The 19,705-nt window shown below is 39.3% G+C and overlaps 1 pseudogene; it reads right to left on the reverse strand.

Annotated features, from left to right (window-relative positions):
• Nucleotides 1-401: 401 nt before the first annotated feature.
• On the reverse strand, nt 402-18,371 carry LOC144255025 (antigen WC1.1-like; annotated as a pseudogene).
• Between the last annotated feature and the right edge of the window lie 1,334 nt (nt 18,372-19,705).

The following is a 19,705-nucleotide window of genomic DNA, read 5'->3' on the forward strand; positions in this document are numbered from 1 at the left end:
CCCCTGTGATGTGTTTAATCCTATCCCTGTGGCTATACACCTACCAACTCAGTAAAAAATTATGTATGGCTATACATATATAAACATTCAATTCAACTGAAAAAAGCAAGCCCCATTCTTGTCTATATTTTGAAAAAAAAGAGATATGTGTGGTAATTTATAGGTAAATCAATAGAAACAAAATTTTGAAGATAATTTTAAGTGAAATGATTACACAAAAACAAAACCTATCCTTTTAAGTATTACTGCAAAGAAGGGAAAGGACAATATTTGAGATTTACAAGATATATCCACTGCTATTTTGAATACCCAGGGTCCATGGGGACCTCTTAGTCCTTGGAGGCTCATCTGTCTCTTATTTTCCTAGAATCACATACACAATTTTAGTCCTTTCCATTCTCTTAAGCAGTGGAGAATGTGCAGACCATACCTGAACAGATGACACCTGCATCCCACTCGTGCGTGCAATCATGTTGCCCCCAGCCTAGAGAAGGGCACTTCCACACTTGGTCCTCCTCTCCTGTGCAATTCAGGTCCTCCAGCCAGATGGGCCCTGATCCCTCCCCAAATTGTGCAGAAAGTATGGCATGGAGGGCCACTCCACAGCCCATTTGTCTGCACACCACATGAGCATCATTCAGGTCCCAGTTTTGGTCACAGACAGTGCCCCAAGAATGTTGGTGAAGAATCTCTACTCTGCCTGCACAGCGACTGCCACCATCCACCAGGCGAAGCTGTGGAGTCTCTGAGGAGAAAGAATCATGTCAATGGTTGTATTTACAAAGAAAAGGAGAAGGGTACTCTTGTCCTCTGGTACCCCCTTCCCCAACCAATCAGTTGGCAGAATCTACATTCAGATTGTAGAGGTTGATGTGTAAGACATGGAGTTTTTTTTAGCAAGGCAGCAGCTAAGTTTCAATTCCTACAAAATAAGTAGGAGAATTAATTGTTTAAAAAACAAAAAGTGAGATTAAACACATCATAGTCTAGTTAGATGTCTCAGGTAGAAGTTATGAGGTAGTTGCTATCAGAGTTAAACTTACTATTTGCAGAAATTTTCACAGGATCTGATAACACGGTTCTAGAATGTCAGGTTTCCTACCTTGAGTAGTTGAAAGTGTCTTTTTCTGAATGATTTCTAAAAGTCAATTGGCCAGCATCTGATTAGTTCTTATTGAGCACACAAACTTGAGTGCCAATGGCCCGAGATGTGGGAGGACCAGAGACAGGGGATAGAGTAAGGAAGGATGAGATCATCAAAAACATCAGGTGACAGCCATGAATCTAGGAGAAATCATAATCATATGGTCATTAAGACTGAAAAGTGAATGGACCATGCTTTACCTCAAAATATTTCACTAATGATTCTAGGTTTTAGAATTCAGATTGGATATGTAATGTCAAAACTTGACTCTCTTTAAGTAGATTGAGCAAGTTTCCCCACAAAATGATTTCGGATATCCACATCACTAAACTTCACTACGTATCATAGAATGTTACTTTTTTTCCCCAAATTCTTCTTTCAGAAGTTGTTATTATTAAAAAAAAAAGAAGTAAATAGCAGAAAAGAAGTAAATTTGTTGTGACCCTGTGAGTTAAAAATGTTAGGGCACAAAGGGATAATTTTACTTTAAGAAGAGAAATAGAGGAACTACAAAGAACTACTTATTAAACTGTGTTTGATAACTCTAAACAACAGGGAAAAGAAGAAGTGCAACCCAGAGAAATGTACAAAGCAGTTTACAGCCTCATCTCCAGCTGTAAATTGGAGAGTGCAGACAACCCAGATGGCGTCTTACCTGTGGGAAAATGGTTCTTACAAGCTTTCAATCAAACTTGGGGCATTTCTCTGAGAGGGAGTACTCTTGTACAACAAGCAAACTTTAGAGAAAATTTCATCACATTGCTCAGCAAGCTCTCTGAGTGATATAACTAGGAACTATCTTAAGAAGTGGCCATTATTAGGGACTAAAGTCCTCTGGGGTTTTGATAATGTGGAGTAAGCACAATTTTAGGTCCCTAGGCCACCCTGTCACAGTGATTCAGTGTAAGTTAGTATTCTACAGTCTCAGATAGGAAGAGTGCCTGTCACAAACATGCCAAGAGCATCAAATTGTAGGGGAGGGATGGAGGTCTCATTGAATATGGTCCAACCCTCTGTGAAGAAGAGCAATTCCAGGCACATGTGGTTGCACATAGGGACCAGGTGTCAGAGCTCAGAGACAACGTCTGGCAATTCATGGCATTGCCATGTTGACTATTTCAGGGATTACACTATTTTCCACATGCTTTCCAGGGACTTTCCAGGGATTCGCCATGGCTAGGACCCTTGGCACACCTCAATGGTCACCTTCTAGAGGCCTCTGGGGCAAGTATGTGACTACCTGTTGGGTCTGCAGACCACTGAAGGAAAAGCTGACTTGACATTTGACATACCTTCAGGTTTCCAGTCAAACCCCTGCAGGGAAATTATGGCCTGTCTTGTCAAGACTCCTTTAGCCTCCTTGATATCAAACAAGGAGCACAGTATAGACAGTCTACTGCCCTCAATCCCAGCATGTTTGGTGGGAAGAGAGAAGAACTGCAACTGGTTTTCTTTTGCAGTTTACTGACTCTCACATACCTGGTGGATTCAAGTGTTAGATGATGTGGAAAAGGTATCTTCAATGCAGATATTTTAGCTGGGAAGAATTTTTGACATATTTTTCTTTATGCTTTATTATATTTTCTTTACTATTATTAATTAATTTATTTTTAATACTTCAAATGGATTTTTTCTCTCTTCCTCTTTCTCACTGACCCTACCATTCTCTTTATTGTACTGGTGATTGAACCCAGAGGCACTAAACCACTGAGCTACATCCGCAGTCTTTTATAATTTTATTTATTTACCTATTTATTTATGAGACATGTTCTCTCTAAGCTGCTCAAACTAGCACTGTACTTGTAATCCTCCTGCCTCAGCCTCCAGAGCCCATAGGATTACAGGTAGTGCCACCTGCCTAATTAATGTTTCCCCCGTTTTTTGTTACAAATATTTTTCTTCCTTTTTAACTCCCCTTCTTCCTTCTCTATTATTTTCCAACTTGAGTATTTTTTAATTAATTTTTCTTTTACTAATTTTTGACTTTCTTTTTAATTCTATATTTCTTCTTCCCCTTATCAATTGTTATAGCTGTTTTTGTTGTTGTTGAGTGCATTTGGTTATTACTGTATTTCTATAGCTAGTTTATTTATTTATTTTATTTGGTACTCTAAATTGAACTCATAGGAACTTAACCACTGAGACACATGCCCAGTCCTTTATTTATTTATTTATTTTATTTTTTGGGGGAGTTGTTTGGTACAGGGGATTAAACTCAGAGGCACTGAACCACTGAACCAAATCCCCAGCCCTATTTTGTATTTAGAGACAGGGTCTCAGTGAGTTGCTTAGCACCTTCTTAAATTGCTGAGGCTGGATTTGAACTAGAAATAGTCCTGTCTCAGTCCCCCAAGCCACGGGGATTACAGACATGTACCGGGTTCTTTTTTTTTTTTTTTTGTATTTTGAGACATGTCTCACTGAGTTGCTTAAACCTTGCTAAGTTGCTGAGGATGGCTTTCAACTCACAATCCTCCTGCCTGAGCCTCCTGAATGGCTGAGATTATTGGCATGTGCCAACATGGCTAGCCAGTTTATTGTTATGTTGTGGTTACTGCTCTTGTTTTCTTTTTGCTGAGTTATGTTGGTGATCAAGCAGAGAACCTCAAACATATTGGGTGTGTGCTTTGCCACTGAGATATAACTCCAACCAATCTAGAGAAGTTGCACCTTACTGAAGCCATGACCTAGTCCTGCTGAAGTGTTGGTGGGTATTTCAACTTAATGAATAGGGAAGAGAGAAATCCACAGCGGAGATAAGGCTGCCACAAGTAGGCATAACTCCAGCTCTTGGACAATCTCCAGGTTAAGAAAACATGGGCGAAATAATTCAAATGTTGTGGAAAAATGCCTTGAAGGACCTCAGTACAGGTTGCTGCCATATCCTCTCAGATCAAACACTAAAAATAATACTGGATAAATAGCTACAGAAAGAATGCCCTACACACTGTGCTGTCTATAACAGCATGTGTGAACTACCAGAAGGACCCCATTTGCATGAGAAATATAGAGAAAAATATTATACTCTGACATAATACCTGGAGTTTCAAAATCCATTATAACCAGCCCAAGAAGCCAGAGAAACAGCCACTTTGAATTATCTCAGTGTCCACTTTGAATTAATCTCAACTCTACAGGACACCTACACCCCAAGGCACATCATCAAGAGAAGGGTGCTTACTAAGAAGACCCTAACATAATAGATTTATAAGCAGAAACATTAACAGCCAGGGGGCAATGAATGATGTACTTCAGACCTTGAGAGAAAATAGTTGCCACCTAAATGACTATGTTCAGAAAAGTTATCCTTAAGAATTAAAGGAAAATAAGTCTTTTGAAGATAAGCATCAGTGAAAGGAATTTTGAACCACTGATCCTGCACTGTAGAAGATAATGAAGCAATCCTACACACAGAGCAGGAAGCAAGACAACCTAGCCATGACAGCATAGGAAAGAATAAATCTCACTAGAAGAGGAGATAAACAAGTGAGAAAGAAAAAAATAATTAAACATTATCAATTCAGTAAATTGTCAAGAAAAAATAATTAAACATTATCAATTCAGTAAATTGTCAAAACTCCAAAATGAATAAGGAGAAATACATGACCATAGATTATTCAAACTCTCCCAGAAAAAAAAAATGGCAGACACTTGTAAAAACCTTTCAATAATAATTCTGACTGAGACCACCATACTAGCCCATGTGGGTTCCAGGCTCTCAGTAGGCCTGGTACACTCCTCCCCCAGTGGGGCAGATAATGCCAGAGCCCAGCCTTTGGTGCAGAATGTCCAGTTCTTACCAGCATACTATGAAGGGATGCCAATCCTAGATTCACCCACACGGGCTCCTGCAGAGCCCAGGTGCACAGCACACTTGGTCCACCACTTTCCTGGAGAGGCACTCTCCCCAAGGCCTAGCCTCTGGTGCAGGCCAACCCTTCTGACCAGTGGACTACTGGGGGAGCCAAGAGCCAGCCCAGACCACCGACACCAGCCAACATGGGAACCACACTCCACATGGGATCCAGGCTCTCAGGAGGTCCAGTTCACCCCTCCTTCAGTGTGGCAGACATCATCAGAGCCTAACCTTTGGTACAGGACAGCCTCTTCTGACCAGCAGACTACCAAGGGAGGTCAAGCCCAGTGGCCTAGATCCACCCACTTTAACTTCCACAGGTCACAGATATAGAATGCATGAGCACCCATTGAGAGACACCAGCAGAGTCTGGAAGCCCAACATCAAGGTGGGGTAGAGACAATCTGCATGGATACTATAGAAACATAGGGAAGAAACTGTAATTTCTCAGATCCACACTGCAAGAAAGGAAGACAGATAGACAACATGAAAAAACAAGGGAGGAATGTGCCCCAAACAAACAATGACACTATAATAACAGAACCCATGGACAGCAAAGTTGATAGGATGTCAAAGAATGAGTTCAGAAGGTTCATAATTAAATGATCTCTGAATTAAAGAATGACCTAAATTAGCAAATACAGGCAAAAATTGATTACTCCAACGAGATAAGAGAGCAAATACAAGTTGCAAATTATTACTTCAAGATAGAAATAGAGATCCTGAAAAAAAAAGAAATCCTTGAAATGAAGGATATAATAAATCAAAACAAAAAACTATAATAGAAAGCATGATCAACAGATTAGATCACTTGAAAGAAAGAACACCAGATAATGAAGACAAAGTATATAATCTGGAAAATAAAGTTCATCACATGGTGAAGAAAGTTAGTAACCATGAACAGAACATCCAAGAATTATGGGACAGCATCAAAAGACCAAATCTAAGAGTTATTGGGATAGAGAAAGGCACAGAGTTTCAAACCAAAGGAATGCACAATCTCATCAATGAGATAATATCAGAAAATTTCCCAAGCATGAAGAATAAATTGGAAAACCAAATACAAGAGGCTTATAGGACACCAAATGTACAAAATTACAGCAGATCTACACCAAAGCACATTATAATGAAAATGTGTAGTATACAGAATAAGGTTAGAATCTTAAAAGCCTCAAGAGAAAGGAATCAGATTACATATAGTGGGAGACCAATTCAAATCTCAGCAGATTTTTCAACCCAGACCCTCAAAGCCATGGAAAAATATATACCAAGCTCTGATAGAAAATGGATGCCAACCACAAATCTTATATTCAGCAAAACTAAGCTTTAGGTTTGATGATGAAATAAAAATATTCCATGATAAACAAAAGTTAAAAGAATTTACAACTAGAAAGCCTGCACTACAGAGCATCCTCAGCAAAATATTCCAAGAAGAGGAAATGAATAAAATGATGAAAATCAGATTTTAAAAGAAAATCTAATCATAGGAGAAACCCAGTCACATTAAATAATAAAAATAAACAAAAATGGCTGGGAATACAAATCATGTCTCAATAATAACCCTGAATATTAATGGCCCAAACTCGCCAATCAAAAGACATAGACTAGCGGATTAAAACAAAACAAAAACAAAAACAAACAAACAAACAAACAAAAAAGCCTCCAAGAGACTCATCCAATAGGAAAAGACATCCACAGAATGGTTAGGAAAAATTATACCACTCAAATGGAATGTGGAAGCAAGCAGGGTTTTCCACACTCATATGAAACAAAGTAGACTTCAAACTAAAGTCAATCAAAAGGGATAAAGAAGGACACTACATACTGCTCAAGGGAAACATACAGGAACAAGACTTAACAATTGTAAATATATATGCTCCAAACAATGGAGCATGTACATTCATCAAACAAACTCTTCTCAAGTTCAAGAGTCAAATAGAGCACAACACAATAATTTTGGGTGACTTTAACACACCTCTTTCATCACTAGATAGATCTTCAAGCAAAAGCTGAACAAAGAAACTATAGAACTCAAAAATATAATCAATAACTTGGACTTAACTTACATATATAGAATATTGCAACCTTCAATAAGAGAATATACTTTCTTGTCAGCAGCACATGGATCCTTCTCTAAAATAGACCACATACCAGTCACAAAGCAACTCTTAGCAAATATAAAAAAGTAGATATTCTACCCTGAATTCTATCAGATCATAATGAAATGAAATTAGAAATCAATAATAAAATAAGAAATAAAATCAATTCCATCATCTAGAGAATAAATATTATGCTACTGAATGAATGATGGGTTACAGAAGACATCAGGAGGAGGTTAAAAAGTTTTTACAGGGGAATGAGAATACAGATACAACATTGAAATCTCTGGAACACTATAAAAGCAGTTCTAAGAGGAAAGTTAATTGCATGGAGTATATTCCTTAAAAGAAGAAAAAGTCAACAAATAAATGACTTAACACTGCATCTCAAAGCCCTAGAAAAAGAACAATCAGCACCAAAAGCTTCAGAAGACAGGAAATAATTGAAATCAGAGCTGAAATCAATGAAATTGAAACAAAAGAAACAATTGAAAAAATTGACAGAAAAGTTGGTTCTTTTAAAAAAATAAATAAAATTGACAGACCCTTAGCCATGCTAACAAAGAGAAGAAGAGAAAAAACTCAAGTCACTAACACATGTGACAATAAAGGAATATCACAGCAGACACTACAGAAATATAGAAGATAAGTAGAAGTTATTTTGAAAACTTGTTCTACAATCAAATAAAAATATCAAAGGTATCAATAAATTTCTAGAGTCAAATAATTTGCCAAATTGAATCAGGATGATATACACAATTTAAACAGATCAATTTCAAGTGATGAAATAGCAGACGCCATCAAAATCTACCAACCAAGAAAAGCCTAGGAGTGGTCAGATACACAGCTGAGTTCTGCAGACCTTTAAAGAAGAACTAATACCAATACTTTCCAATTTATTTCAGGAAAAAGAAAAAGAGGAATCTCTTTGAAACTCATTCTATGAGGCCAATATTACTCTGATTCCAAAACCAGACAAAGACACATCATAGAAAGAAAACTTCAGACTAATATCTCTAATAAACATAGATGCAAAAATTCTCAATAAAATTCTAGCAAATCAAATACAAAAACATATAAAAAAGATGGGGACCTCAATAAAGTGGGATTCATCCCAGGGATGCAAGTTTGGTTCAACATACAGACATCAATAAATGTAATCCATCACATCAATAGTCTCAAATATAAGAATCATATGATCATCTCAATAGATGCAAAAAAAAAGCATTTGACAAAATATAGCACCCCTTTATGTTCAAAACACTAGAAAACCTAGGGATAACAGAAAAATATCTCTGTGCCTCCATCATTCTAAAAGGAAAAAAATTGAAGACATTCCCTCTAAAAACTGGAACAAGACAGGGATGCCCTCTTTCACCACTTATATTCAACATAGTTTTTGAAACACAAGAAAGAGCAATTCGACAAAAGAAATTAAAGGGATACACATAGGAAAAGAAGAACTCAAATTGGCACTATTTTCTGATGATATGATCCTATACATGGAAGATCCTAAAAGTTCCACCAGAAAAATTCTAGAATTAGTAAACAAATTCAGCAAAGTAGAATATAAAATCAACACCCATAAATCAAAGGCATTTCTGTATATAAGTGACAAATCCTCAGAGAGGAAAACTACCTCTTTCTCAATAACCTCAAAAAAAAAAACCTTGGGAATCAACTTAATGAGAGAGGTGAAAGATCTATATGATAAAAATTATAGCACCCCAAAGAAAGAAATCGAAGTAGACTTTAGAACATAGGAAGATCTACCTTGCACTTGGATAGGCAGAATTAATATTGTCAAAATCACCATACTTCCAAAAGCACTATACAGATTTAATGCAATTCTGATCAAAATTCCAATGACATTCCTCATAGAAATAGAAAAAGCAATCATGAAATTCATCTCAAATATAAGAGACCCATAATAGCTAGAACAATACTTAGCAGGAAGAGTGAAGCAGGTGGCATCACTATACCAGAACTTAAACTATACTACAGAGCAATAGTAAGAAAAACAGGATGGTATTGGCACCAAATCAGACTGGTAGACCAATGGTACAGAATAGAGGACACAGAGACTAACCCACAAAAATACAATTATCTTATATTAGACAAAGGTGTCAGGAACATGCATGGGAGAAAAAGATAGCCTCTTCAACAAATGGTGTTGGGAAAACTGGAAATCCATATGCAACAAAAAAATAAATAAACCCCTATTTCTCACCATGCAGAAAACTCAACTCAAAATGGATCAAGGACTTAGGAATACAGCCAGAGACTCTGTATCTAATAGAAGAAAAAGTAGGCCCTAATCTCCATCATGTGGAATTAAGTCCCAACTTCATTAATAAGAATCCTATAGCACAAGAATTAAAATCAAGAATCAATAAATGGGATGGAATCAAACTAAAAAGTTTGTTCTCGTCAAAAGAAACAATCTGTGAAATGAATAGAGACCCTCCATCTTGGGAGCAAATCTTTACCCCTCACACATCAGATAGAGCACTAATCACTAGGATAAATAAAGAACTCAAAAAGCTAAACATCAGGAAACCCAAATAACCCAATCAACAAATGGGCCAAGGACCTGAACAGACACTTATCAGAAGATGATGTACAATCAATTAACAAATACATGAAAAAATGTTCATCATCAGTAGCAATTAGAAAAATGCAAATCAAAACCACTCTAAGATTTCATCTCACTCCAGTCAGAATGTTAGCTATTATGCATACAAACAACAATAAGTGTTGGTGAGGATGTGGGGAAAAAGGTACACTCATACATTGCTGGTGGGACTGCAAATTGGTGCAGCCAATATGGAAAGCACTATGGAGATTTCTTGGAAAATTGGGAATGGAACCACCATGGAACCACGCTTTGGAACACGCTTTGGAGGTACCTCTAGCTCTTCTTACCATCCAGGTAATCATGCATCTCTCCACCCACCCTCTTCTTGCTCTACACATTATGAGATTTTATCAGTGCTTCTCAAGGTCATTATGCTCTTCCCACCTCAGTATTTACACTGATAAATACTCTACTTTCTTCTTTCATTGGATCTCTACTCCTCCTTTAGTTATCAAACTAAAAATGATTTCTTTTTTCCTCAAATCACACATTTCCACCATACCTTCATGACACTCACATTTATGCATAATTTTGTTGTCAGGCTGGAGTGTAAAATCCATGAAGACAGTGGTGGTGTTGTTTTCTGTGTCTGTCCTCCTGCCTTGGAATTAAGGTTCTATCTACAAATCACTAGATTACTTTCCATCAACAAAATGACCTGAGAGACTATCCATCTGGTGTAGATGGATTTTAGAATAAGAGCCCAATATATTTGGTTCCACAAATTGCCCCTTACTAACTTGAAAGCGTGAGAGATATGAAGTGGTACCCCTATCCTCCATTTCCTCATCTCAGATAAATGATCATTGTGATACCTATAATCAGATGATAGTGATGATTAAGCCACATTACCTATGGTGGGGTGGAAGTGTGGGAACAAAGTGATACCAACCACATAGCAAGCAATGCGTATAACTGAGGTCAAATCATTCACCCTGTCACTAAGATAATACAGTTTAATTAATATAACTTCAGACTGCATTAGCTAATTTCTAAGAACGTTCAACAGAGTATAACTTCATGCTCCCATATGTTCAGTTCTGTCTCTGATACTTTTCATATAAATTGTTATCAATGGTTTCCTCACATCTATCTTTAAAACAGGACTGCAACATGTTGATCAAGTAATCTCTATCCAGTTTTCATTTTGTAGACTTACTTCAACTCATCCATTATGTTTGCGTATATGAACTTTTCCTGACAACAACCTACAGGCATAGGACAAACACATAGAAATAGACAGTAGGTCACCTGTACACGTGATATGAGCTTCCTCCTTGGGAGAACAAGATTGGTGTTTCCAGGGGTCAGAAGGACACTGCCAGAGAGAGCTATCAGTTTTTCAACAGATGATTCCATCTATCCAGCGGGGTCTAGAACCTTCCCTGGGAGGAAACAAGAAATCCAGAGTCCCAGTGTCCCCACAGCCAAGCTGTTTGCAGATCATGGACAAGGTCATGTGTTCCATAGGGCTGCTGCAGATACTGCCACAGGTGTTGTTGTAGAAAATCTCCAGCCACCCAGAACACTCCTGGTCCTCATTCACCAGTCTAAGGGCCAGGAACTCTGAAATGGAAAAGAGGAAAACAGGGGTCAGTGAGCATTCAACTCTTACTGTTGTTTTTTCTTTATTCCTAAGTAGTGAGTGCTCATTGCTGACTCTCCTGAGGACGTGCCCACTAGGTAGAAGACTGAAATTTTTGTCCCTTTAACCTGTTTTGCTAACTTGTACCTCTTTTTCAGTTTCTACAACAATGTAATATTAGCAAATGAATAGGCAGGAATACTGATCTGGGAGCTCTGCAGAAAGTGAATTCTTTATCTGCTCTCTGATTAACCATCTGACATATCCTAAAAAATGAGCATAAACAGAGGGTAGTAGAATAGTGGAGCTTCAAATATGTCCACTTCCCAATCCTGGGAGACTATGACTATTTTAGCTCACATTGCAAAAGGGCTTTTCAAACAAGCTTAAGAAAATGGTCCTTTCTCTAGGCAAGATGGGACATGGCTGTATTCCAAGTTGATTGGAAGGCTAAAGAAGCACCCCATGTTCAAAGCTAGCCTCAGCAAATTAGAATGACTCTGTCTCAAAATAAAAAATAAACAAAAGTGTCATGGCTGTGGTCCAGTGGTGGAGTCCCTTGACTCAAGCCCAGTACCAAAATAACAAACAAAAACAACAACAAAAAAATATTAACAAAAGTTTGCTTTCATTGTAAGATTATCCTGGATCATCCTGGATAGGATTTCCCCAATGTAATGACATCCTTACACTTGTATCCTCACAATCAGATAAGCCATTCTGGCCCTCACCAGAGTGTGATGTGAACATGGAATGGTGAGATGGTTGAAACACTTTGGGTTTGAAGAAGGAAGGGTTCATACAAGGAATTCAGGCAACTTTTAACAGTGGAAAAGTGTAAGAAAATGAGTCTTCCCAGAGCTTTGGCTGTTGCATCCTGCTCACGCCTTGTTTATAGCCCACACAGACCCAAGTCTGTCTTCTAACCTACACATTGTAAGGTGATAACTTTGTATTGTCTTAAGACTCTAAATCTATGGTAACTTGTTACAGAAGAAATATAAGACTAATTCAGTGGGTCAGGATGTTGCACTGGCAGGTAAGGGAAGACTGATGACGGCTTTAAATGGACACTGTAGAGAATGACTGTGTCAGGGGACAGTGCTGAGATGGAAGGGGCAGAATCTCAGCTGCTACAGCAGGAAATGGAAGCACCTCATCTTCTCCTCTGCTGGAAGGACAGGAATTGTGAGAGCACCACCTCACCACTGCGCTGTCAGCAACTGTTCAACCCTGCTGCAGGGCTCAGACATCATCCTTCAGACCCTTCCAGCCTATGCACAGAGTATATCACAGACCTGAGCAGATGACCCCTGCATCCTCCTTGTGACTGCAGTTGTGCTGCCCCCAGCCCTGGGAAGGGCACTGCCACACATGGGCCTCCTCTCCTGTGCAGTTCACCTCATCCAGCCAGATGGGCCCTGATCCCTCTCCAAAATGAGCAGAGACGGTGGCCTCCAGGGCCACTCCACAGCCCAGCTGTCTGCACACCACGTGGGCATCATTCAGGTCCCAGCTGTCATCACAGATGGAGCCCCAGGAGCCCTGCTGCAGGATCTCCATTCTCCCTGCACAGCGACTGCCCCCATCCACCAGGCAGAGCTCTCTGCTGTCTGAGGAGAGACAGGGTCATGTCAGTGGGCATTTGCACAGGGAATGGGAAGGCTCTGTTGCTGGAAGCCTTGCTCACCTGAACAGTTGGCAGAGTGGCCCTCAGAGGCTGCAGAGCCTGCTGGTTCAGACCAGGAGTCATTGCACTGGGGTAGCAGCTGGGTCTGGTTTCCTACAGATGGAGTAGAGAGCAGGAAATGGAATTAAACTTGACAATAATCCAGTGATGGCATCTGAAAGCTGTAGCCCACAATCAGTAATTTCCTATCTTCTATTCAAGGATTCTGCTTCTGCTTCTAACACACACTTCTCTCTTAGTTAAATGAAGTATAAATCTACTAAAGTCCCAGGAATGACTTTAGGAAAGTGTGAATATGGCAGTGCTGTTGGAAAGTACTGCACATCTTCCAGGGAAGCAAGACTTAGGAGTTGAGTTCAGAGAAAAGTAAAAACTAGAATCAGTGATTTTTCCTTGGAGGCATTTGGGCATTCAAACGTAGTAGGTAAGACTCCGAAAATCTCAGCATGTTTGCCAATTTTTCCTGGGAGTGCCAAGTAAAATTTAGGTTGGACCAAAGAAGAGGAATCAAATTAAACACCCAGGAAACTTGTATTTTATAGAAAACATTTTTGTCAGAGATGGTGCCCAGTATCTCACAACTTTAATTCTTTTTGTATAATGTGATCTACCCTAAATAAAGTGAATTGAAGAAGTTAGATAAATTTCTTTCTGACGTTTTTGTAGATTTTTTCATATATGATGCCTGTCAATCATAAAAGCCTCATATATAAAAAGCAAATTATGTATAAAACAAATTAGACAAAGGAGAAAAATAAAAAGATTTTCATAGAGTGGTATTGGTAAATCCTTATAGTTAATTCAAATAATCATGATTACATTTTATAAATTAAATGACATGACATGGATCTTGGTAGAAAATAACAAAAAATCAATAAATATTTGAGAGTTATGTATAACTAAAAAGATCTCAGTAAAAAAGACCAATAAAGTCAGTGACTAGAAGTAAGAAAACAGAGGATGAGTCTAACAGCAGTGTAGGTTAACACAAAATAGAAATATTAACTGGAAGAACATGGGAAAATACATAGTGAAGAAGAGAAAGACAAAAACAAAAGAAATATAATAGGATACTAAGAGAGATGGTGAGAGAATTTGACATTCCTATTTGCTTGATGAGTTTTAGGTTATTAAGGCCATATTTGATAGAGAAAAAAACCCTAAAGACCTAAAAAGAGCATACTACAGGGACACTGCTACATCGATGTTCATAGCAGCACAATTCACAATAGCAAGACTGTGGAACCAACCTAGATGCCCTTCAATAGAAGAATGGATAAAAAAAATGTGGCATTTATACACAATGGAGTATTACTCTGCATTAAAAAATGACAAAATCATAGAATTTGCAGGGAAATGGATGGCATTAGAGCAGATTATGCTAAGTGAAGCTAGCCAATCCCTAAAAAACAAATGCCAAATGTCTTATTTGATATAAGGAGAGTAACTAAGAACAGAGTAGGGACGAAGAGCATGAGAAGAAGATTAACATTAAACAGGGATGAGAGGTGGGAGGGAAAGGGAGAGAGAAGGGAAATTGCATGGAAATGGAAGGAGACCCTCAGGGTTATACAAAATTACATACAAGAGGAAGTGAGGGGAAAGGGAAAAAAATACAAGGGGGAGAAATGAATTACAGTAGAGGGGAGAATACAACAGTCACTAGTATGGCAATATGTAAATCAATGGATGTGTAACCGATGTGATTCTGCAATCTGTATACGGGGTAAAAATGGGAGTTCATAACCCACTTGAATCAAAGTGTGAAATATGATATATCAAGAACTATGTAATGTTTGAACAACCAACAATGAAAATTAAAAAAAGAAAAAAAAAGAAAATATACAAAGTTAGATATTCAACACACATTTAGTTTATAAAAATACCCACAAAATCTGTGACACTCTATCTATTGACCTCTTCAGTCCATTCCTCCTGCCCTCCAATCTGGGCTGACAGTGGTGAGTTGTCAAAATGCAACAGAATTTGGTGAAGGCATCACAGCTTGACGTAGGAACCTAGCTAAGAAAGTCAGGCCTCCTTCTCTTGACATTGGATGTTTGCTTAATGGGAAATCTACTCTGTGGACTATCATGTGGGAGAGAGTATTTGCATGTTGTTCTGTCAGTAGCCACAGTTGAACTTCAAGCTACCAGCCATGTGAATGAACTATCCTGGTTTCCCAGGTTTGTAAAGTCTAAAATTACCTCAGCTGAAGATGAGATCCAAGTGCAACCTCATGAGAGACCACAAGAAGCAGCTGCCAAGAATCCTTGCTAAATTTATGAATCTGGAAATAATGGGCAAAATGAAATGTATTTTTATTTGTGTTGCTATTTTTTGGGGGGTGGGTGGGTGATGCATTAAAAAGCAATACCCACTAGGACAATGATATTTACTGTGAAACAGCAATCATACATTTCCATGTGTATTGTAGCACTCTTCACAATAGCTACAGAATGGAATCTGATGCCCACTGGAAGAAAAGTTCATAAAGAAAATGTAGTATAAATATGGCCATAAAGAGGACTGGAGTCCTCCCTTTTGCATCAAAATTGATGGAATTGATGGAATCATAGGACATTATGTTAAGTTCAATAACCCAGGAAACAGAAAGACAAGTCCCACATGGTCTCCATCATATGTGAAAGCTAACAGTTTATTTTATGGAATTTGGCAATGACACTGTAGCTATGTAAATATTCTTGATGATTTTTTAAGAGTAAGAAACATATCTTTTTTGTGTATAAATGTTTTAATTTATATATGATAGCAGAATGCAATACAATTCTTATTATATAGAGAGAGCATAATTTTTTCATATCTCGTTTTGTATACATAGTATAATCTCACCAGTTCATGAGGAACATATCTTATCCACCTACTCTTTGAGTGTTACTCAGAAATATTTTATTCATTGATAAATGTGGCAGGATGAGGGGATAATATAAAAAAATAATAGCATTGGGGAATCTGGGTTAGGGTTATCTTGGAATTTTGTATTATCTTTGAAGCTTATTCAGAATTCTCAAATTATCAAGAAAAATAATCAAATACATGAAAGAGAAAAAAGGGAAAACAAAGCCACCAAAAAGCAACTGTGAAAACTAATTGTGATGTTTAGATACTGGCTGTCTCAGAAAAGCTCATGTGTGAGTCAATGAAGTAAGTTTAAAAGTGAAATGATTGGGTTATAAATGTCTTAATCAGCACATTAATCCTTTGATAGTATTAACTGGGTGGTGACTATAGTCATGTAGGCAGTGGCTGCATGAGATTGGTCCCTGATGGGATTTATATGTTGTCTCTGTTGAGCAGAGTTCTCCCTATTTCTGCTTTTTGGTCGCCATCTCCTGACATCCTTTCCCCTGCTTCATTCTTCAACCATGTTATTCCGCCTTACCTCAAACCACAAGGAATGGAGTAGGATATCTATGGACTGAGACCTCTGAAACCTTGGGCTTCAAAATAAATTTTTTCTTCTAAAATTGTTCTTGTCAGTTCTTTGTCACAACACAAAAAGCTGAATAAAATACTAGTAGAATTAATTCCTAGGACATTTCACTAAAAGAAACTCATAAAATAACATCAAAAACATAAAACACCAAGAATATACCTATCCCAGCAGTACCCTCTGCGATGGGGCCCCTTTCATCCCTCCTCTCCCTGGTCTCCCTGATGACCAATGCACAAAAGAACTATGACAAGACATGCTGCTGTCACTTTGTCACAAAGATAAGTACAGATTTTCAAAATACTGCCCACCAGTGGTGCAGGGAAGGATACCAAAAGAAAAAGTCAGAAAATCAGTAGAGGGTGATGTGCCATTTTCCGTAACCAGAGAGCACATCTATCATAACCAGGATCTTAAAGATCACAGGGTTCATGATACTGCCAGGAAGGGCAAGACTCTCTTCAAATGTGATACTTTACTTTCATAAATCTCAGTGGAAAACAAAAGGGGTATAGCAGACTGCAAATTCTAAAACATTAGTGAATGTGTGGGGTTTTGCAACGTGGCAGAAGAATCACTCTATTAAGTGTAGAGATTTCTTATTGATTGACTGCTGTATCTAGTTTATGTTAATTAAGGGTTTCCTGAGAGATTTAATTTAAGTGATGGAACACCAAGCCCTCTTAAAAGTCCCTGATTGCCCTTAAATGTATCCCATGTGTGCCATGGTCTTCAGTTATACAAGAATCAGCAAAGAGGAGGGTGAATGTGAATCTTAAATCAGTTAATCATGCTAAACTGTTGAAAAGAAGGAAGCCTGAGAAAGTTTCAGGACAGCTTTTACCAACAACCATTTCAAAGAGGGGAAAGAGGATTGGGTAACTAAGGGGCAGATGTAAGAGTGTCAGGGAGATGACACTTCTGCTGAAACCAGAATGACAAGAGGGAGCAGCCAAGATCAATTAGGGAAGAAATGCCATGAGGAAGGCTGAGCAGTGCAGAGACTGGAGTGGGGAAGTGGCATTAGTGAGGTGGGACATTGGAAAGGAGACCAGTATGGCTTAGGAGAGACTGGGCCAAGATGGGAGGAGAAGGGAGACCCAGGGCCTAGTCTCCACACTAGTTGTCCAGTGCTGTGGGTTAGCATTCCACTGCTGATAGCCACAGAGAGCGGTGATGTCCCAGTTTCTGAGCACCGAGATTCAGACCAGCTCAGCTACTGCCTGTGTATCTAGGTCTGTCAGGAGCCTTGGGTCTCTGGTCTTCAGGAGGCACATCCAAAAGTGTTAGAGTCTGTAAACAAGTCAGGATGGTGCCTGGCATTTTGCCAGGGAGAGTGGTTTGTGAGGTGGCGCCAGCGAGCTATTAAATGTAGAGATTTCTTATTGATTGACTGCTGTATCTAGTTTATGTTAATTAAGATAAGCTGTGTGGAATGTATAAATACCTCTGTTGTCCTACAATAAACAGCTCCTACTCCTGCTGTATCAATCTACACAAGTTGTTCGTCACCCCCCGGTTATTTTGATGCAACCGGACTGCGGCACAAAAGGATCTGCCTCTGAGATCATTCCTGTCTTTTTGGCAGAATCCAATGTGACTGAGCCTTCTTAACCCTCTGTTGGTCAAGAAACTTAGGTATGGATGCCCCTGGGGCTGTCCACAGGGCTGCTTGGAATGTCTCAGCTTCATTTCCTACGAGGAGACAGAAATGAGACTTCCCATAACTCAACCTTTGGGTACTTTACCTTGACCATTGCTAATTTCTATTCTTAGAAGCCAGATGCAGGTTTGTATCCACCTAGAGAGCAGAGGACTACAGGCCTTGGGCTCCAGGATGCTGTGTTTCTTGGGAGCTCCCATGGCATGAAGACCTCCTACTCTGAGAAGAGGCATCTGAGGCATGTCTGAAGCTCACAGGAAGCCACTAGAAGGTCTATGACAGAGGCAGAATCTCTGAAAATCAGTCACTTCAACTGGTGCAGAGTGGAAGGCCAAGAGGAAAGGGACCTTCCCTGTCTCACTGAGGGACTCAGATCCTTTGTCATCCTTTGTCTCCCCGCACCCCAGTTGTGACTATGTCATCTGTATGTTTGTTAATTATCATCGTGTGACTCTCCCATTTCACAGGTAAATATAGGTATGTATAGACCCATACACCTGATGACAATCTGAAAAGCAGATGCTAGCATGGTCCCTGAGAAACATTTTGGGAAGGTAGGGAGACCCTGCAAGGTTCAGTGACTTCTTCAGGATCAAACACACAGCAAAAAGGAGAGGATGGGTCTGAACCAATCTCTGTCTTCCCACACCTGGGAGGCTGGCTCTACCCAGACCTTTATTGAAACCTGAGCTAGGGTGTGTTGGTATAATTGTATCCACTTGTGCATGTGTCACAGGGAGAAAGGAGATTCTTAGATGGCACCTATTTTGTGAGGAAGTGCTTCAGGTAAGGGGACCCCAAGGAAGTGAGGTCACTTCCTTGACAATGGAACAAATAGAACTTGGAACTCTGATAGCCAGGCACCCACAATCCAGTACAGCCCCAGTTGGCTCATTTGTATGGAGACAGTTAAGCTCAGAGCCATGGTTCCTGTCTACCAATCTGTAGCTTCTCAGGACTCAGGAAAGCCCTGAGTAGGGCCTTTCCCAAGTGTGGAGGCGCTGGGTCAGTGTTTGATCCCCTTGTCTCTGGGGTTCCTTTTTTTCAGGGAACCCAGGAATGAGACAGAGCAGCCCACAGCAGGTGAGCTTAGGCTAGCTCACCACTCTGATTCCCCATTGGATATCCCCGGACCTCACAACCATGTGTGTGTGTGTGTGGGTGGGTGAGAGAGAGAGAGAGAGAGAGAGAGAGAGAGAGAGAGGTCCCTGAGAAAAAGAAGGAAAATTCTTTTGATTTCATTTGAGTGTATGGCAGTGAATCATTTTGTAATTTGCTACTGATTCCATGTTGAAATGTCCCTTTTTGGTTCCCCATGTTAGGATGAACATAACAGAGTTGCACCAGTGAATCTGTCCAGCCTGGTGGAAACACTCAAGGCAATTGTTCTGGAGGACATCATTAGTCATCTGGTGCTCACCTGTGAAGAGGCAACACCACCTTTGTCCACGAATTTTTGTGCAACTACCATTATTCGATTAATACACAGATGTCGATGGAGCTGCTGTGTAAAAAGTAGATACCACCTCCAAGCCCAGGGACATGGCCATCTCCAGGCTTGGTGCTGGGAATGCCG

This window comes from Urocitellus parryii, chromosome 5 (assembly GCF_045843805.1).
Source record: "Urocitellus parryii isolate mUroPar1 chromosome 5, mUroPar1.hap1, whole genome shotgun sequence".
Taxonomy (NCBI): Eukaryota; Metazoa; Chordata; class Mammalia; order Rodentia; family Sciuridae; genus Urocitellus; species Urocitellus parryii.